Source organism: Artemia sp. Qi Xiang Cuo, chromosome 18, assembly GCF_049724085.1.
Source record: "Artemia sp. Qi Xiang Cuo chromosome 18, ASM4972408v1, whole genome shotgun sequence".
NCBI lineage: Eukaryota > Metazoa > Arthropoda > Branchiopoda > Anostraca > Artemiidae > Artemia > Artemia sp. Qi Xiang Cuo.
Genome location: NC_142811.1, coordinates 58,665,604 through 58,684,909, shown reverse-complemented (window position 1 = coordinate 58,684,909; position 19,306 = coordinate 58,665,604). Strand labels below are relative to the sequence as shown.

The window sequence follows — 19,306 nt, the reverse complement described above, 5'->3', positions numbered from 1 at the left end:
GGAAAGAAGAACACAAGGAACTGGTGCTGGGTTTGATGACAGAGGAGGCCATAACAATGAAGCAGAAAATGGGTGCCACTAGTGAAAAAAGCAGTGGCATAGTTCTTGAGAGATCTCCTGAGGCTTTTTTTGACTTTTCGGACGACGAATCAGGAACAAGCACTCAGCAACCAACTGTGGCAAATACGGTCAAGATCGAGATTCTGAGATATCTCAGCGATTCCCGAAAGACTCTCTCGATCTTACAAGAGTACCCGGCAGTGAATTCAGTGTTTCGGAAGTATAATTGTATGCTTCCTACATCGGCCCCAGTTGAGCGTCTCTTTTCGAAAGGTGGCATTATAATGAGTCCAAGGCGTAATTCCTTGGCGGACGGAAGGTTTGAGAGCCTCGTTTTGTTGAAAGCCAATGAGAAATTCAAGGTTTTTCAGCAAAATATGGACGTAGTTTGAGAGTTCGTTTTACTGTTTTGATGGTTTCCTTTTCAACCTATTTTAATGTCACCTTTTGAAAAGCAGATGTCAGAATCAGCTGCTTTTGCGAAACTGTCTTTGAAGAATGGCACTGAGCGACTGACTATATATACCGTATGTGGTAAGACGATTTTCTGACTGAGTGAATCGCTGGAAGATCCGTTGAGAACGGGTTATTTATTTCCGTTTATTTCCAGCTTTTTTTTTTTTTACCTTAATGATGTTGATAATGCTGTAAAAGTAGATTTGGAAAAAACACACCTTTTCAATTTGATTCTGTTTTTGTACTCGTTCTTTAATATAACAAATGAAACCATTAAGTTAACCTGAGTGTCAGTGGCGTAAGTGTGTGATTGTTGTGCTGGAAAGAGCCTCCCATGGAAGAATTCCCTTTTTTTTTTTAGCTCAATAGTAATTTTAACATCATATAATTTGATTAATTGAAGTAGTACTTGAAGTACTACTTAAGTACTATTTCAGACTACTTATTACTTGAACTACTTAAGTACAATTTTGGTGGATTACTTGATACTTGATACTTAAGTAAAAAAATTGATAGTACTTGGTACTTGTTACTTAAGTAAAAATTTGGAGTACTTGTTACAGCACTGGTGATAATATAGTAATGTTATAGATATAGTTATTTTCTTGAGTCAAGATAATGAGCTCTTTAACTTCAACCATATAGTTTTAGCTTAAAGCAATTTTATCTTCAAGTTCAATGGGTTTATGAAATAATAAAACATAAATCTCACATAGTCAAAATACTCAGCTCATTCTTGGATACCCAGAATCAAAATATTTACATTTTAACATAATACGCAGATTGGTCTCTGCTCCTGCTTTCAGACACAACCTTACCTTTCATTTTCGAATAAGCTAACCAATTACCCTGCTGCTCTCAGCCCCAGAGAAAACCAGCTGCTCTCCACCCCATCAATAACAAAATACAAACTAATTCATTCTAAAATATAACAATGTTATAGTAAATATAATGTAATGTAATATTATAGTAATGCTATAGTTATTTTCTTGACTCAAATAAGGAGTTATTGCCAAAATAATGATAATATGAGCTATCTTATTATAAGATACTATGATGTTAAGATACCGTGTATATTATTCGATTCCCCATGATTTTTAGAAGTTTTAGTTGGCTCAGTTTGGGTTTTTATCCCCTTTTCCCACTCACAGAGATAGCTGGAAAATTAAGCTTTTAATTTCCAAAACTGTTTTAACCACATCTGTATTTCTAAATGTTCTTTTTCCACAATCTATTGCATCCACCTAATACTGGCATGCAGTGTTTGTCATCTGAGTGATTTATGAGAATTTCTATTTCGGAAAATTTATCACTAAGGTATCGAAAACTAAACTTCAACCCTAAATCGAAGATATATAACAGTTCAGAAGCCAAAATATTCTCTGACACGTAATAACTTATTCCTTCCAAACATCTGACATAAAACCTATGTCAGTTGGGTAACAATAAATAATAGAAAATAATATAAAATAACATAATAATAATAATAATAACAAAAACAATAATAATAACAAAAAGATAACAATAAATATTTAAAAAGTAGTGGAAATGCAAGAGATTAAAGAGGTAAGCTTTAAATAGAGCAGGATGGAGATGAAGCCCGGAAGCTGGGCTGACCTAGGGCAGATTGAGTAGTTAGTAGGAGCAGTAGTGACCTCTCCAACTTTCTTTAGAGTACTAAATTGAACATATTTATTTATTTTCATTCCTTTCTACAATCAGTGGATCCCCCTCAATATATTTGTATACTAAAAAATTTTATGCCAAAGAGATCTTAGCTCTAACTAACTCATTTCAACTCCAGCGATTTATCACCAATTTACGGGTTCTCTTCCTTAGGTTGTTCGATACATTTTGGTGATTTTAAGGATTCGTCTTCAAAATGTCAAGAACAGTCAGGTCAAAATTATTCAGAACGTCGAGTAGTCACTTCGAGTAGCAAACGTATTAGCATCCGAATACTGATTCCGAGGTAGCTTACAATTAGTTGTTTTTGGCTTGGAATCTCTGAAGGCATTTTCAGTCTTACCAGTTTAAGGAGCTAATCGCTGCCGCACTTACAGAAGTTTTACCAAACTTCGAACACTTCAAAAATAGCAAAGTTATTAAGCTTTTTGGCGAAAATTTCGCCCAAAAAGCAATTTAGACAGCCATTTTGTTCAACGTAGTTGAACAAAATGGCTATCTAAAAATTTTGATTGTATGTGTTTGGGGAAAAGGTGGGCGTGAGAGGGGGTTAGTTGCCCTCTAATCACTTTCGACTATTAAAAAGGGCACTAGCCCTTTGAATTTCCAATCAAATGCGCCCTTTTTCAAGTTTCTACGAAAAAGCTTTCAATAAAAACCTTATATACCCCAGGGTATAACTTATAACCTTTGCCCTGAGGGCTCTGAGGGAGTTATCATCTTCAAAGACCTAATTTCCAGAACTTTCAACTACGTTGAACAAAAAGGGCAATCTCAAAATTTTGATTGGATGTGTTTGGATAAATGGTGGGCGTGGAAGGGATGTTAGTTCCCTTCCAATCATTTTTGACTATTAAAAAGTGCACAAGCCACTCCAATTTCCAATCGAATGAGCCCTTTTCGAAGTTTCTATGACACTTCCTTCGATACGAAGTGCCCTGGTCTCAGACCAAGAAACCCCCCCCCCCCCCCCAAAAAAAAAAATAATACATTGTGGCAACATCGTTCTTTAGTTAGGCAGCGCAATGCGCTGCCTGTGCTTTATACAAATTAAATTAAAGCTTGGGTATTGTTTAAATTAGAAATTTAGGATTCCTGACTTTTGATTTTCCAGCAATATTTAATTGTCAAGTTTTTAGTCTTAAGGCTTCACTTGAAAAATCAAAACCGCACATATAGCCTACATATTTTTTTTTTTTTGGGGGGGGGGCGGGAGGGGGGAATTTGCCAGAAGCAAAAAAAAGTGAATTATATAAAACAACGTAAGAATTAATAGGACAAATTCCAAATATATCAAGATCGCATGATTTATTTTAAACCATCATTAAAAGGATTGAACTTTTCTAGTCCAATGCTCCTTCGAGTTTTCTTCAGCAAAACCCTCTCTTGAATCAAGTTGTCTCTCACTTTGAAGACACAAACTTTTTTTTTAATAATGCTCTCGGAAGAGACGAGAACTTTGGGTTGCATGTGTTTTTTCTTACAGAGAAAAGATTTATTGATTACTTTGTAATTATTTATATTTTGTAATTATTATTTATATTTGCGTTATTATTTATATTTGTTATTAGTTACTTTGTAATTATTGTAAAATATTTATTTATTGATTACTATTGTATAAAACTTAATTTCTCTGTATTTTTGGAATATATATGTATCTTTCATTCAAAGTAAGAAAAAAAAGTATTTTCTAGAATCTGGTGGTGAATCTAAGAGCCTTCCCCCAAAAAAATCCCCCTCAAGTGACTCTCACCTGGGACCAAAGAGAAAAAGAGAGATTATTTCTGTGCTAAAGACCGTACTTTAGTTTTATTAGTTTATCTTTGTGTCGTCAACCGTGAAATTTTGTAACTTAGTCAATTACTCCCTGCACGTAAATCAGAAAGGAAAGCCAAATATCCCCACCTTTGTATCCCGTTGTTGTATTTACCTGTTGTTGCTAGGTCAAGCTTTGGGCCAGCAAAAAGAGAGCGAAACATGATTGGTTCCTTTTTATAGCATTTTAAAAAAAAATAACGACATTTTTTTTAGTGTTTTTTAACTTTAGCAAAAGGAGATTTTGCAAATATTTGCAAAATCTTAAGCAGAAAGAATGATTTTTTTAGCATTATTTCAACCTCTTGTTGCTCTAATCCTATAGTAAAAAAATTACCCATAAAATGTCAAATTTTGTGGGCCCAGTCCGTAACCCCTTCGTACATTCCGCCAAACCTTGCACCTCTTCTCCCCGGCGTCGCCTGAGACCATAATTTAATTCACCCAAAAAATATTTAGTACGTCTAGTAAAATATTTTGAGACTTCACAAGTGACGTTTTTGGCAGCCATGCAACAGCCTCTAGTTGACAGGCGTTTTGGTGCAATAAACTTGGAGTATTTTTGGCTGACTGTTTATCTATCAAAGCTCATTTGAGAGCTTGACTTGAAAAAACTTCAAGATCGGACAAAAGACTTAAAGGCTTTTATTTTTCTGGCATCTGGTTCTTCTAAGCTAATTATGAAGTGAAAGTAAGATGTAACGAGACTAGAGCCCAACTTTAATTGTCTGAAGTCCCAAGTACATCAAAGTATGAATGTTTTCTGCCCCCCCCCCCCGCTGGGCCAATCTTTTTTCTATTCATGCCTGAAAACTTCAATTTCCAAGTTATTTTGCAAATGATAAAGTTTTTATACGTATTTCATATATGTTATGCTTTACCCAACCCACCCCCTCCCCCCGCCTAACGTGCAAGTATATAGCCGAAATGTGTTTCTAAAGTATTTTTTATCATATTTAACCAAACTTCACTTATCGCGTGTTTCCCGGATTTTAGAACAGTACCTATATGGCTATGCACTCGTATATATAAATATATAAATATATATATATATATATATATATATATATATATATATATATATATATATATATATATATATTATATATATATATATATATTTTATATATATATTATATATATATATATATATATTATATATATATATATATATATATATATATATATATATATATATATATATATATATATATATATATATATAATATATATATTATATATATTATATATATATATATATATATATATATATATATATATATATATATATATATATATATATATATATATATATATATATACGAGTGCAGGAACTATTTAAAAAAAAAATTCTTTTTTTGAAGGAATATGTCATGTTTTGCATGTCATATCATTTTTATGCATTATTTGCATATAATTTTACCAAACCTTTATGTTTATCTCATTGTATTACGCTGAATAGCATTCTTACTACTATATCAGCTATGAGACGGTATAACACATTCTTTGAATCAAAAGAAAACGCAGAATCATTAAATTAGATTTATGCGACTTTTAAGTTTTATGATTTCCAAGCCGTGATATACGTATCATTGAAACCAAGAGATTATAAAATAAAATATTCGCCAAGTGGTATTTCCATTCGAACACGTCATAAGAGCAGAGCAGCAGAGGGAGGGGTTATCGAACCTGAAAACCATCCACTGATTTCTTCTTCCCAAGAAAAATTTGAAAAATATTTGCATTTGGACAAAACTAAAACACTTCTTTTTTTAAGTATTACACTCCTCAATTGAAAAATAACCGCATTAGACGGTGGATAGAAGAATCCTCTTAATGGCATCACAAAAAAGAGGGGGATATCGAACTTCAAAACCCTCCACAGGCCCGTTCTTTCCAAGAAAATTCTGAAAAAAAACATTAAAATGCAAATAAAATGGCAGGTGGTACAGTTCGTGGTAACGAACTGTAGATAAGAACCAATGCAGCTAAATAATAACCAAAGCTGAAAGAAACAGCATCATGATAGGAATGGATATATAATAAAAATCGAATTTAGGTGCTCAGTCACAATATATAAAATCAACAAGGTTTAGTTTTTCCCATTAAAATTAAGGAAGTTGAGAAAATTGGCCCAATTTTTGAAAAAGGGGGGAAATGCCCCTAAGAAATCAAATGATCTTCATGAAAATTACACCATAAGACTCAGGATATCAGAGAACCCTACTGTAGAGGTTTCAAGCTCCTATGTACAATAATGTGAAATGTTGAATTTTTTGCGAGAAGCAAGATCACGGATGCGCGTTTATTTGTTATTTTTTTCCTCAAGGGAGATCGTATCTAATCAGTGATCCTGGAAGATCAGGAAAGGGCTCATTTGATCGGAAATCAAAAGTTCTAGTGCACTTTTTAAGTGACCAAAAATATTGGATGGCAGCTACCCTCCACCTCCCACCCCCTTTTTTACCCAAAATTGTCCGATCAAAATTTTAAGATAGCCATTTTCTTCAGCATGGTCGAAAGATCTAATAACTATGTCTTTGAAGATGACTTGGCCCCCCACAGCCTCCGAGGGAAGGGCTGCAATTAATGAACTTTGCCCATTGCTTACATATAATATTAGCTACTGGGGAGTATAAAGATATTTTCGGGGGGGGGGGGGATTTCTCGTGGGGTGGCTTACGTGGGAGGATCTTTCCATGGAGGATTTTTGTGGGGAAAGGGAATTTTCCATGAGAGGGGGAGCCGGATTTCCCAGCATTAATTAAAAAAAATCAGAAATTAGATTTAAAAAAAAAGATTTTTCAACTGAAAGTAAAGAGCAACATTAAAACCTAAAACAAACAGAAATTATTACATTTATGTCGAGGATTACCCCCTCCTCAGTACCTCACTCTTTACGCTAAAGTATTTTTTGAATTTTTAAAAAGCTTAGAATTCTAATTAAACGGTTCTTGTGTATCAGGGGTATAGTATTTATTTTAAATTAATATCTTAGAACTAAAAAATAGTTCTGTATTTAAACACGCTAGAATTGATTTTCAGCGTTACTAGAGCTTGGAAATTATCTTACATACGAGCTAAATATTTCTCCCCTGTCACACCTAAAGATTGCATCTCACAATTTCACATATCTAAGGCAAAGAACGAAAAAGAATTTTCTAAGCTGTTCTCAAAGGTATAATCAACAGGATAATGGGCGTTTTACCACACTTTACCTCCTCTGATCTACATTGCCATGCTGATTTTCCTTTTGAGAGCAGGTTAGTTAACACTTTTTTAAATTTATATTAGAAATGTGAAAGCTTTAGATAAAACATTAAAAGTAATAGCAATGACTTGTTTCCATAAAAAAACAAGTTTTTTTTTTTTTTTTTTTCGGCACCAAAGTTTTAAAGTAATGTCACACCAATTTCAGTCATTGGGAGAAAGGGGTAAATAGCATTTGAAAAAGAAGAAAAAAAAAATATAGAACCAAACAAGAAAGGGAAGAGCGGATTGAGTCAGTTGATAAGTTTAAGAAAATATACCATGTCATAATATAAATATAATATGTCAGTTGATAGGTCAGTTAAGTTTAAGAAAATATACCATGTCATAATATAAATATAATATGTCAGTTGATAAGTCAGTTAAGTTTAAGAAAATATACCATGTCATAATATAAATATAATATGTCAGTTGATAGGTCAGTTAAGTTTAAGAAAATATACCATGTCATAATATAAATATAATATGTCAGTTGATAAGTCAGTTAAGTTTAAGAAAATATACCATGTCATAATATAAATATAATATGTCAGTTGATAAGTCAGTTAAGTTTAAGAAAATATACCATGTCATAATATAAATATAATATGGCAGTTGATAAGTCAGTTAAGTTTAAGAAAATATACCATGTCATAATATAAATATAATATGTCATTTGATAGGTCAGTTAAGTTTAAGAAAATATACCATGTCATAATATAAATATAATATGTCAGTTGATAGGTCAGTTAAGTTTAAGAAAATATACCATGTCATAATATAAATATAATATGGCAGTTGATAAGTCAGTTAAGTTTAAGAAAATATACCATTTCATAATATAAATATAATATGTCAGTTGATAAGTCAGTTAAGTTTAAGAAAATATACCATGCCATAATATGAATATAATATATCAGTTGATAAGTCAGTTAAGTTTAAGAAAATATACCATGTCATAATATAAATATAATATGTCAGTTGATAAGTCAGTTAAGTTTAAGAAAATATACCATGACTCTAAGATTGACGAACAGTTTCACAAAACATCTTTGGGTTACTACAGTCAAACTGTCAAAGACTATGACAAAAAAAATTCAAAATTCCAGAATTGATTTTTCTTTTGCATGAAAGTTATCATAATTCAAACCAGTGTTTCCACTGTTATTTTCAAACAAAACCCTCGGCGATTCTTGGTGTATTCCTTTTTCTGTCCAGAGATGGATCAGAAATTTACTCGAAAATCGGGAAATTTCGGCATCTCCCGAAAAATAAGTCGAAGGGGAAAACACTTTTTCATATACATCTTATCAAGAATCATTTGCTATGTAATCCTTATTACTTATTTATTTCCCTCAAATCGAGGACCATAAAAGATAAGTAAATAAAGTCACGAAATATTCTAAGAAAGCAATGAAAGCAATAATTCACGAAAAAAAAAACAGAGCGAAAGCCTTCGAGGGCACTCCATAATTTTTATGGGGTCGGAGGGGCAATAGGCGTCCACATCCGGAGAGTAAGGGGCATGATCTTTATATTAATTTTTTTTTCGTCAAATTATTGGGCATATTACCCCCTTGACCCCCCCCCAAAAAAAAGACGCTACTGAAAGCCTTAGAAAAATAACTGAATGTGATTTATGCAAATAAAGAAAAATAAACCAAATCTCAAGCATTTATTCAATTCTGTCAAAAGAGAAAAGGTTATCAGGAACATGCTTATGATCTTTTTTTTTGGGGGGGGGGGAATAAAACAACTTTCATTTGATAAGTTGAATAAAATGTGCCTAAAAATTCGGAAAAATTTAGGATTATAGTGCGGCCGATACTCGTGCTGCGTGAATCCCTGAAGGCTGTGAACAGAGAATGGTTTCAGATTTCTATTAATGGTTCGTTTACACATTGCGGAAATCCATGCGGAAATCCGTCCGTATCTGTTCGAACTATGGCTAAAATAACACTGCGTTTTGAGGCATATATTTCAATTTATTGCAACAGCATGACCTATGTTCTTACCCTATTCTGAAAGCTGTTGAACAATAGAGAGCCAAATGACACCGTTTTTCTTAGTTTTCTTATAGCCTGGGTGCGCAGGATCATAGAAGCTGGGTGTAGCCTTGAACCAAAATTACAAGATCGTGTAGTTTTTGATAATCCATACTCATGATTTTATTCATTTAAAAATCTTGCCAAGATTCCGTCCTGATTTGACCAAAACGTTGCGGAAAGCTAGAGATTTTTTCTAGCACAAAAACGGACGGAATTTCCGCACGGATTGCTAAATCCGCATGAATTTCCGCAATGTGTAAACGAACCATAAAAGTTATTCATTTTAAGTCAGCTATTCTCCAACAGTAGATTTATTTTAGATAGAGATTAGCTTGATGTTACTAAAATAAATTAGAAATACCCACTTATTTTTCATAGTTTTCTATGAGTTTCACTCCGCTATTTACATTTCTGTTATTAGTATCGTCATAAATAAATATATATATATATATATATATATATATATATATATATATATATATATATATTAGAAAAACCCACTTATTTTTCATAGTTTTCTATGAAGTTTCGCTCCCGCTATTTACATTTCTGTTATTAGTACGTTATATATATATATATATATATATATATATATATATATATATATATATATATATATATATATATATATATATATATATATATATATATATATATATATATATATATATATATATATATATATATATATATATATATATATATATATATATATATATATATATATATATATATATATATATATATATATATATATATATATATATATATATATATATATATATATATATATATATATATATATATATATATATATATATATATATATATATATATATATTCAGATTCAATCGGGTTTAATTAAAACAAATAGAAATAAATAAACATCTCTATGCAAAAAACGTACGTTGAGTCCCTTAAAAAAATAACGATTCCTCCTAATCACGCTTTCCGACTTTCGCTTTACTCCTCAACACAACCACATCCCTCAACCATACAATTCACTATCTAAGAGATTCCCCCCTTCCTCCCCAAAAGCACAGCTACCTTAACCTTACAAAAAAATAATCAATAAATATAACAAAAAAAAACGAAATAATAATGATAATAATTAATAAATAATAAAAAAAATCTCAATTATTAGTAAACTCTAATTAATGAAATTCAATAAGATATTTTTTCAAGTTATTTTTAAGAGACCCAAGGGAGCTCCTACATCTCAGCTCTTGTGGAAGCATGTTCCACACTTTCGCGAACGCCATATCCGGTGCAAAATCCGACCGAACTGTAGGTGTTCGTCTCACCTAGAAGGTTTGAGGCAGATCTCGTGAAATATATATATATATATATATATATATATATATATATATATATATATATATATATATATATATATATATATATATATATATATATATATATATATATATATATATATATATATATATATATATATATATATATATATATATATATATATATATATATATATATATATATATAATAAATATAATAATAATCAATAAATATAATAAAAAAAAACGAAATAATAATGATAATAATTAATAAATAATAAAAAAATCTCAATTATTAATAAACTCTATTTATTGAAATTCAATAAGATAGTTTTTGAAATTATTTTTAAAAGACCCAAGGGAGCTCCTACATCTCAGCTCTTGTGAAGCACGTTCCACACTTTCGCGCACGCCACATCCGGTGCAAAATCCGACCGAACTGGTAGGTGTTCGTCTCACCAGAAGGTTTGAGGCAGATCTCGTGAAATGTATATATATATACACACACACACACACACACACACACACACACACACACACACACACACACACACACACACACACACACACACTTTTTTTTTTTTTTTTTTTTTTTTTTTTTTTTTTTTTTTTTTTTTTTTTTTTTTTTTTTTTTTTTTTTTTATATATATATATATATATATATATATATATATATATATATATATATATATATATATATATATATATATATATATATATATATATATATATATATATATATATATATATATATATATATATATATATATATATATATATATATATATATATATATATATATATATATATATATATATATATATATATATATATATATATATATATATATATATATATATATATATATATATATATATATATATATATATATATATATATATATATATATATATATATATATATATATACAAATACATCTATATACAAAATAAATATATAATGCATAATAATAAAAATAACGAATAAATAAGTAAATATTTAAGATGAATAACAAACAAAAAAAATAATTATATTACATACAATATATAAAAATAATTCTACTATTAAATAATAGTAGTTAATAACAGTAGTTAAATATAATAAAACAAGATGTATCCAGTTTCTTTTCCGGTGAACTCATCAAGTCAAGCCCTTGTACATTTTGGTCATAAGATAAGCGTTAGCAGGCAAAAATCAAATTATATCCGGAATTTTCATGAATAAGTTGGCAACCTTCAACTATTCGGCGGCACCTTTTTTGGCAATTCTTGGCTGCATCAATTGCTACTAGTTGCTGATCTGCATTCGTATATTACCTTTCTTTCTTCTGCTTTTGGTTTTATTTGCCCTACATTACCCCCTCCCCAAGCTTCGCTCACCCTAAACACAAATGGAGCTTGCCTCGCTTCGACCGTAGCTTGGGCTTTCCGCTCTCGCAGAGTACGTTTACAAGTAGTGCGTATCTATGTACATGGTATTCTCTTTCCCCAATAATGTTGTTACCTCTGTTATCTTAGAAACAGCTTCCGGAATCTCTTGTGAAGAAATCATAGTCTTTGGTGAGAGAAATTCAACAGATGTCTTTGAGAATCATCTACTCCACAGACAAACAGATTGAGAACAAAGCGTTTCAATAATGGATTCACCGATGAAAGAAACGCTTAAACATTTATGAATGAGAAGGCATGTGCGGAAATATGGCCACCGGGATCAGAGGCCGGATAGGCGTTAGGAAGAGAGGTTTTCTGAAAATGGCCACCGGGATCAGAGGCCGGATAGGCGTTAGGAAGAGAGGTTTTCTGAAAACTGTTTGGCATTATTTCATAGACACTCATTAAATAAATGATCGGTTTTCGCATTGCTTAGAAAGGCGGTGCATGTGTATTATAGCGACCACACTGTTGTTCTTGATGCGTTGTTAAACCAGTTTCTCTGTGTGCACTCGGAGATAATTAGCTTAACCTGAGAGAGATAAACTACTATGCATGTATATTTTAATTAAATATTTAATATATAGAATTAGTTAGGTTTTTAAAATAATGCTTTCTGGACGGCATGCTTTCGATAATTCTCTGCTGTAGTTTCCATAATTTTGTTACTAAAGTACAATATTTTCATAATTTTTTTGGTATTTTTCATTATGATTGACCTAACTTCACTTCTTGAGTGAGGTCGCTATAACACACAAGTGCAAGAAAGGCTTCCGGACTTTATTTGTACTTGTAAAATTACCAAGGACAAATAAACTAAAATATGATTTTCCCTCACCAAGCGTCAAGATTTTTACCACAGAAAACGCCCGCTCCTATTTTTGCATGCCAGTTTTGAATCTTTTTTGTTTCATTCAGAGTTACACTTAACTCTGCCAAATCATACGTGCTATATATTTGCTATCTTATAAAAGTGTGTTCTAAATAAATACCTCTTGCGTCTTATATCAGCTAATAAACTGTTAAGATGTGCCCTTACATTCAGGGCAATACAATATGCCCGCGGGCTAAACACAAGACAGTCTAATATCTCAAGACCACAGCTTTAGCGACTTATTTTATTATTAATTATCTAATTGTCCGCCTTGGAACGATGGATGACTAACAACACGCCTTTGGACATAGAGAAGAAAGAGATTAACATGTTTCAAAGACAAATATGGCATCGTATTTCTATTCCATTGTGGCCCAAAGAGAACCAGTTTAGTTTTGGCAATGTCATAGTACAGATATGGCTTTTACCCTTTTTTGATTGGAAACATACTTTTAAGGAAGCATGTACTTGTGGAAGTGATTCCAGTACATACAATAAAAGTAGCGTCAATCGAAGATAATTTTAAGTGGGTTCACTTTCAACATCGCGTGGGGGGGCGCAAGATATTTTTTTTAAACTTCCCAATGAAAATAATAAAAAAGGAATTTTTCAATGAAAATATCCCAAAAAAGATGTTTTTCTAAACATAGGGGGTGTCCAGGGTAAGAATTTCCCCCCTAAATGACTGAGACTGTCCCCAATAACAATAGGCAAAATGTTAGTTGCTTCTGCTAAGAATCACCATTAACTAGAGTGGGGACGTCAATTTATGTAGAGGTCAGTATAACTTAACACAGTGGCTTAACCGAAATTCCTTTTCGAAAGGGCTGGGGGTTTCACCCAAGGAAAAAGATTCATACTTCCTACGAAAAAAATTGTTATGTTTTTAAGAGGCAAATACTCAGGGATGTGTAAGGGGGGTCTCACGACCCAAACTCCTGCTTTTTTCAAACCTCGGTGCAAATCTTAAGCAATCAAATTATTATGTATAATATCATATCAAATGTAATATATATAAAATAAATATAACATCAAATTAATATATACAATATATAAAATATTATACAATTATCAAATTATTACATTTTATTATTGGCTCCCAGCCCGAAACAAAATCCGGCGAAAGGGCCTTTTGTGTATGTTTTTTTTAAACGTATACTACTATTAGTTTGACAAATCCATATATAATCCGAAAAACACGCAACCAGGTATGACGTCCTCATTAGCTCAGTTTCAAGCCTTACTCATGATGTATCAAACTTCACAAAAGTACTGATGCAACCAGTTCAGTTGTTTTTTTTTTATTTTTAGATTAGCAAATATTTTTGTAGTGAGAGCGGCAGAGTGAGAGAGGGTTATTATAAAATAATCTTCAAAACCTAGCCCTGATATAATTATGAAACTATTAATGAGTGTTATTGATGAGCTACCCAAAAATAAAATAAACGGTACTTATGTAGGCTATTATACCGCCAACAGTCCAACACTCAAGAAGTGAAGTCAGGTTAATCCTAATGAAAAATACCAAAACATTATGAAAATATAATACTTTAGAAACAAATCTGGGCTATATATTTGCACATTGTAGGTGGGTGGGGAAACCTAACGTGCAAATATATGGCACAAATTATATAATTCCAATGTATTCTGTCACCCGCCATTTGTTTTCCACTGAGCATAAGCTAATTGTTTCTTAATACAGACAGATAAAACCACTTTAGTCTCGAGTTTTACACAGCGTAAACTTGAGTGTTGGCGGTATAATACATAAGTACCAAATAGACATTCAGGAACCTTTCCATGTTGCTTCCCAACACTATTTGCAAATATTAGGTAATTTAATAACAGTAAAATATTCAAATTTTTTTTTAAGGAAAAATACACCACATTTTACAAGAAACGTGGAGAATTTCAAGTGGAAACTTAATTGGCACATTGAAGCACCAGTTCAAATATATCAAACGTAGCGCTCTGGTGATATTACTTCTATCTTCTATATTCTATCTGGTGATGTCTCAACCGGCGTATACAACCAAGCACTGGAAAAAAATCATAACCGTCGGCTTATTCTCAGTTTCGATTCACTTCTTTTCTTGGAATGAAGAGTGACTTTTTAATATTCCTTGTCTTTTTCTTTCTTTTTCCCCTTTGGTTCGAATACCACTGTAATCAAAAATGTTTTGCTTGCTTACGATTCTGCCATTGTTGCAACATCATTTGCACGAACTACCTTGACTGTCCTCGGATTTACTATCTGCTCTATCCTGTCACCTAGCAGGAAGTGGCTATTTTTTGGTACCTCTGTAAATTTCTCATCTGTTCTGTTCGGAATTTTTTTAATTATTTTGAAAATATAATTATTTCAAAAACAGGAAATATTATCTTTAAACTTGATAGAATGTCAGATACCTATATTCTAGTCATGTATGCAAGGATTGTCTACAGGTAGAATGGTTTGTCTACAGGTTGATAACAGTTCTCTTCGAACAGTAACTTCCATCTTTACCTTACCAACATCATTACCTTACCAACATCATTACCTTACCAACATCATTACCTTACCAACATCATTACCTTACCAACATTTAACTACTAGGAATATTTTTCTTAATTTTTTTTTATCTTTAGGCTCCAGCCCATAGTAAAAATTCTTCATTGCCTCCCTCCCCTACCTTTATTGCCTCAATTCCTAAATAACATCTGAATTTATGCCAGGTGAGGCGGGAAACGCCCTAGTCCTTCTGCAAATACAAGTAAGCCCCCCCCCCCTCAATAACTGAAAATACATTCAGGGATTACAGATTCAGGATTGATCCTGGTATTGTCCTAAATGTTGCCAATTTACTATTTGGACGTTTTCGTCACAATTACCTGCACTTTTTTATTAGAGATGTTAACATTAGCACTGAAATTACTACCTTTATGAGAAATTGCAGATATGATCGCCGTTTCAAGAGAGGTATGGGTGAATTATTTTATTTCTTTATGTTTTGGGGGTAGATAACAAATAAATAATAAAATAATTTGAGTAAAAAGTGTCAGGAAATTCAAGAAAATATAGGAATTCGGAGGATAGTAAGCGCCATGACCCCCGTCCCCTTCTGATTCTGCTCAGAATCGTTTCTCCTTCGGTTGGCTAGTTACCTGACAAAACGGAATTACATTATGAAGCCAAGTAATTCTGAGGAATAATTCACACTTAATGCTTATTTAATATTTAAGTTCTATAATTATATGTGCCTGTTTAATCAGACATTTTTATAGGCTGTTTACAAAGCTTTTGGGGGATAGTGGCGACAATATTATTGTGATGACTGCGAGAACAGTAGACACAAATAAGAGCCTACCTACTACTGCTAATTTCAGTCACCGCCTAGCCACTGGTCGTCTCTGGCCATCAGGTAGGTTATTTTGTGGAATATCCCACCGACATTGGATAGACTATGCCCGCACCGACTGCTAAAACTATGCTCAGTGGGAGAGGTCAAGCCCAAGACTTCTAAGGCACCGACCGTGAAACAAAAAAAAGACGCATTGAGGAGCAAGCCGAGGTGGGAGACAGAATTTATTTTGCTACTACCGGTTCTGAGGATCAATTACTCCCCTAATTTATATACTTATATAATTTATATATTATATAAGTAATTTATATACTTATATAAATATATAATCACACTCAAGAAGTGGAGTAAGGTTAATCATAATGAAATACACCAAAACATGATGAAAATATAATACTTTAGTTTATCTAATAATATATAGCCCAAATTATACGCGTCCAATGCGTCACCCGTCATTAGTCTTTGTTGCTATAAAACCGGTTTTTTGGATCTTGCATTTAGCAAACTTCTCGACTGTGTTAGGCATAATACATAAGTATCATACCTAACACATATAATAATATCGAGCCGAGTGGATTGGTGCACTGGATTTAGGATTATTTGTCCAAGAGGGCGAGGGTTCGAATCCTAGTGTATCCAATTATTTGGTTTGGGACGGGAGTCAGTGGCGTGACTCTGTAAGCTCAGCCAGAGTCGACCCAGCTCTAAATGGGTACCTGGAGAAATCTGGGGAAGGTAAACAGGAAGGGTGTGCGAAAGCACAGGGTGGTTGGCCTTCAACCCCCCATTGCACTTCCTGGCTGAAGGGCCGAGAAACGGAGATCAGCACCGCCGGAAGGGACTGTGAAGTCCAATGCCGTATTATTTACCTTTTTTTGCATTCAGCAAACTTCTCGACTGTGTTAGGTATAATACATAAGTATCAAAACTTCTTACTTTTCCGTACAATTTAACAATTTTTGGCCTCTTTTCGCCTCTTTTAAACTTGTACCCTCGTTCGAATGATGTATACGCATATGCCTGGATTCACTGTTTACTCCTTCATATCCCCAACTACATTAAGTTTACCATACTCGTTTGTGTCTCACAAAATTGCAGTTCAAAATTTTTCAACGTCTAGAAATAATTACTTGGCTAATCCATTTTTTTTTCACTCGCAGCTCTGATCTCAGTTTAAGAAACAGACAGGATTTATTAAATCAGAAATTCAATTAATCACTGCCTAAATTCCATTTCCCTACATTCATCACTTAATAAGACACTCCCCAGTTCCACATATGGCAGTACTTTGATATCATTATTGATGGTAAACGATTTTTTAACTTAAAATACCACGTCCTCCATACCCCAGGGGTTTAATGGTATGTTTAGCTACCCGACGAAACGCCAACAATAGCTGATCTATGAATTTTAAAATCCCTTTTAGACGTTAACAGTGATAATAGGTCGTTAGCTAAGGTGCTGTCATCTCTGCTGTCATTTATAAAGATCAGCCTAGACATGCTTTTGTCTCCGAAATTTTTATTTGAAATATACTTTCAAGGCAAAACCTACCTGAAAGCTAAATTAAACGGCTAGGTAGCTAATTAGTTGAGGTTGCTTATTAATAATGGAAATACATTTGGTCTAATTAATGAAACTGCCAACAAAAATAGTAACAAGAATAGAAGAATCAAGTTTTCTTCTTCTTTTTTTTGAGTGTCACTTAATAAAATACAATGGACAGACATGCTTGCGCAGAAATTTATTTTGGCGGAGAGGGTCTGAAAACACACAGATAATGCGAAAATTGAGGGAAACCATAGGATGAGTGAACTGATCGTTTTGGAGGGGGATTGTGCCCAAAAAACCTCTTGTGTACGAATTTGCCAGGGGGAAACCACAAAAGCCGAAAGAAAGGCCGATTTTCTTTCAAAACGATTTTGCAGTACCAGACACATCACAGATCTTTAATATGCCGCTAGTGTTTTTTATTATTAAAAAAATAGAGTTGTGAGAAAGTCAAACTTTAGCGTAAAGAGCGAGGCGTTGAGGAGCCTCGCTCCTCAACGCCTTCATTTAAAAAAACTTTTTTTTATTTAATTTTTGAACGTTTTTGAATTAATGCAGGTTTTGATTTTGGCTAACCGTGCATGAATAATTAAAACAAAATTTGAATATTAATTTTACTTTTATTTGGTTCAATGGCTTTCTCGAAACTGGTTTAATTTTATTTACGAACGTTTTTATTAGTAATAAATATACGTAACTTCAAATTAACTTACATAACGAACTTCTATATTCATATATTTTTAATACGTATATTAGAGGGTTCGCCCCCTAGTCAATACCTTGCTCTATAAGCTAAAGTTCGAATTTTGATCCAATTCTTTAAAACTGACCCTTAATCACAAATGCCGTTAATTAGAATAAATAGCTTGTATGAAAGTACTAAAAAATCTTTGGCTTAAAGAGCGAGGTATTGACTAGGGGGTGATCCCAATCATATGCGTAATGTTTTCTGTCATATTAAGTTTTGATGTTGCTCCTTACTTTCAGTTGACAAACTTGTTTTTTTTATATATATTTTTTATATAAATTTTTTATGATCTTTTTTTTAAATAATGCTTGGAAATCCGGCGCCCCCTTCATAGCAATGTCCCTTCCCCCATGAAAACTTCCTTCATGGAAAGATCCTCCCATATAACCCCCGACCCAGCCCCCCCCATCCACTACGAGAAAAAATCCCCTTGAAAACGTCTGTATACTTCCCAGTAACCAATACTATATGTTAACATTTAGTAAAGTTCATAACTTTCAGCCCTCCCCCAGGGACTTTGGGGGATTAAGTCATCCTAAAAGACATAGTTGTCATATTTTCGACCATGTTAAACAAAATGGCTATCACAAAATTTTGATCGGTTAACTTTGGAAAAAAAATGAGCATGGGAGGGGGCCTAGTTGCCCTCCATTTTTTGTGTCACTTAAAAAGGCAACTAGAACTTTTAATCCCGTTCCAATGAGCCCTCCCACGATATTCTAGGACCACTGGGTCGATACGATCACCCCTGGG

At 32.6% G+C, this 19,306-nt stretch overlaps 1 protein-coding gene across 1 annotated transcript in view; it reads right to left on the bottom strand.

The window, feature by feature from the left end:
- Window positions 1–19,306, bottom strand: part of dlp (glypican dally-like) — a 149,766-nt gene that overhangs the window by 48,815 nt on the left and 81,645 nt on the right. The window lies entirely within an intron of this gene.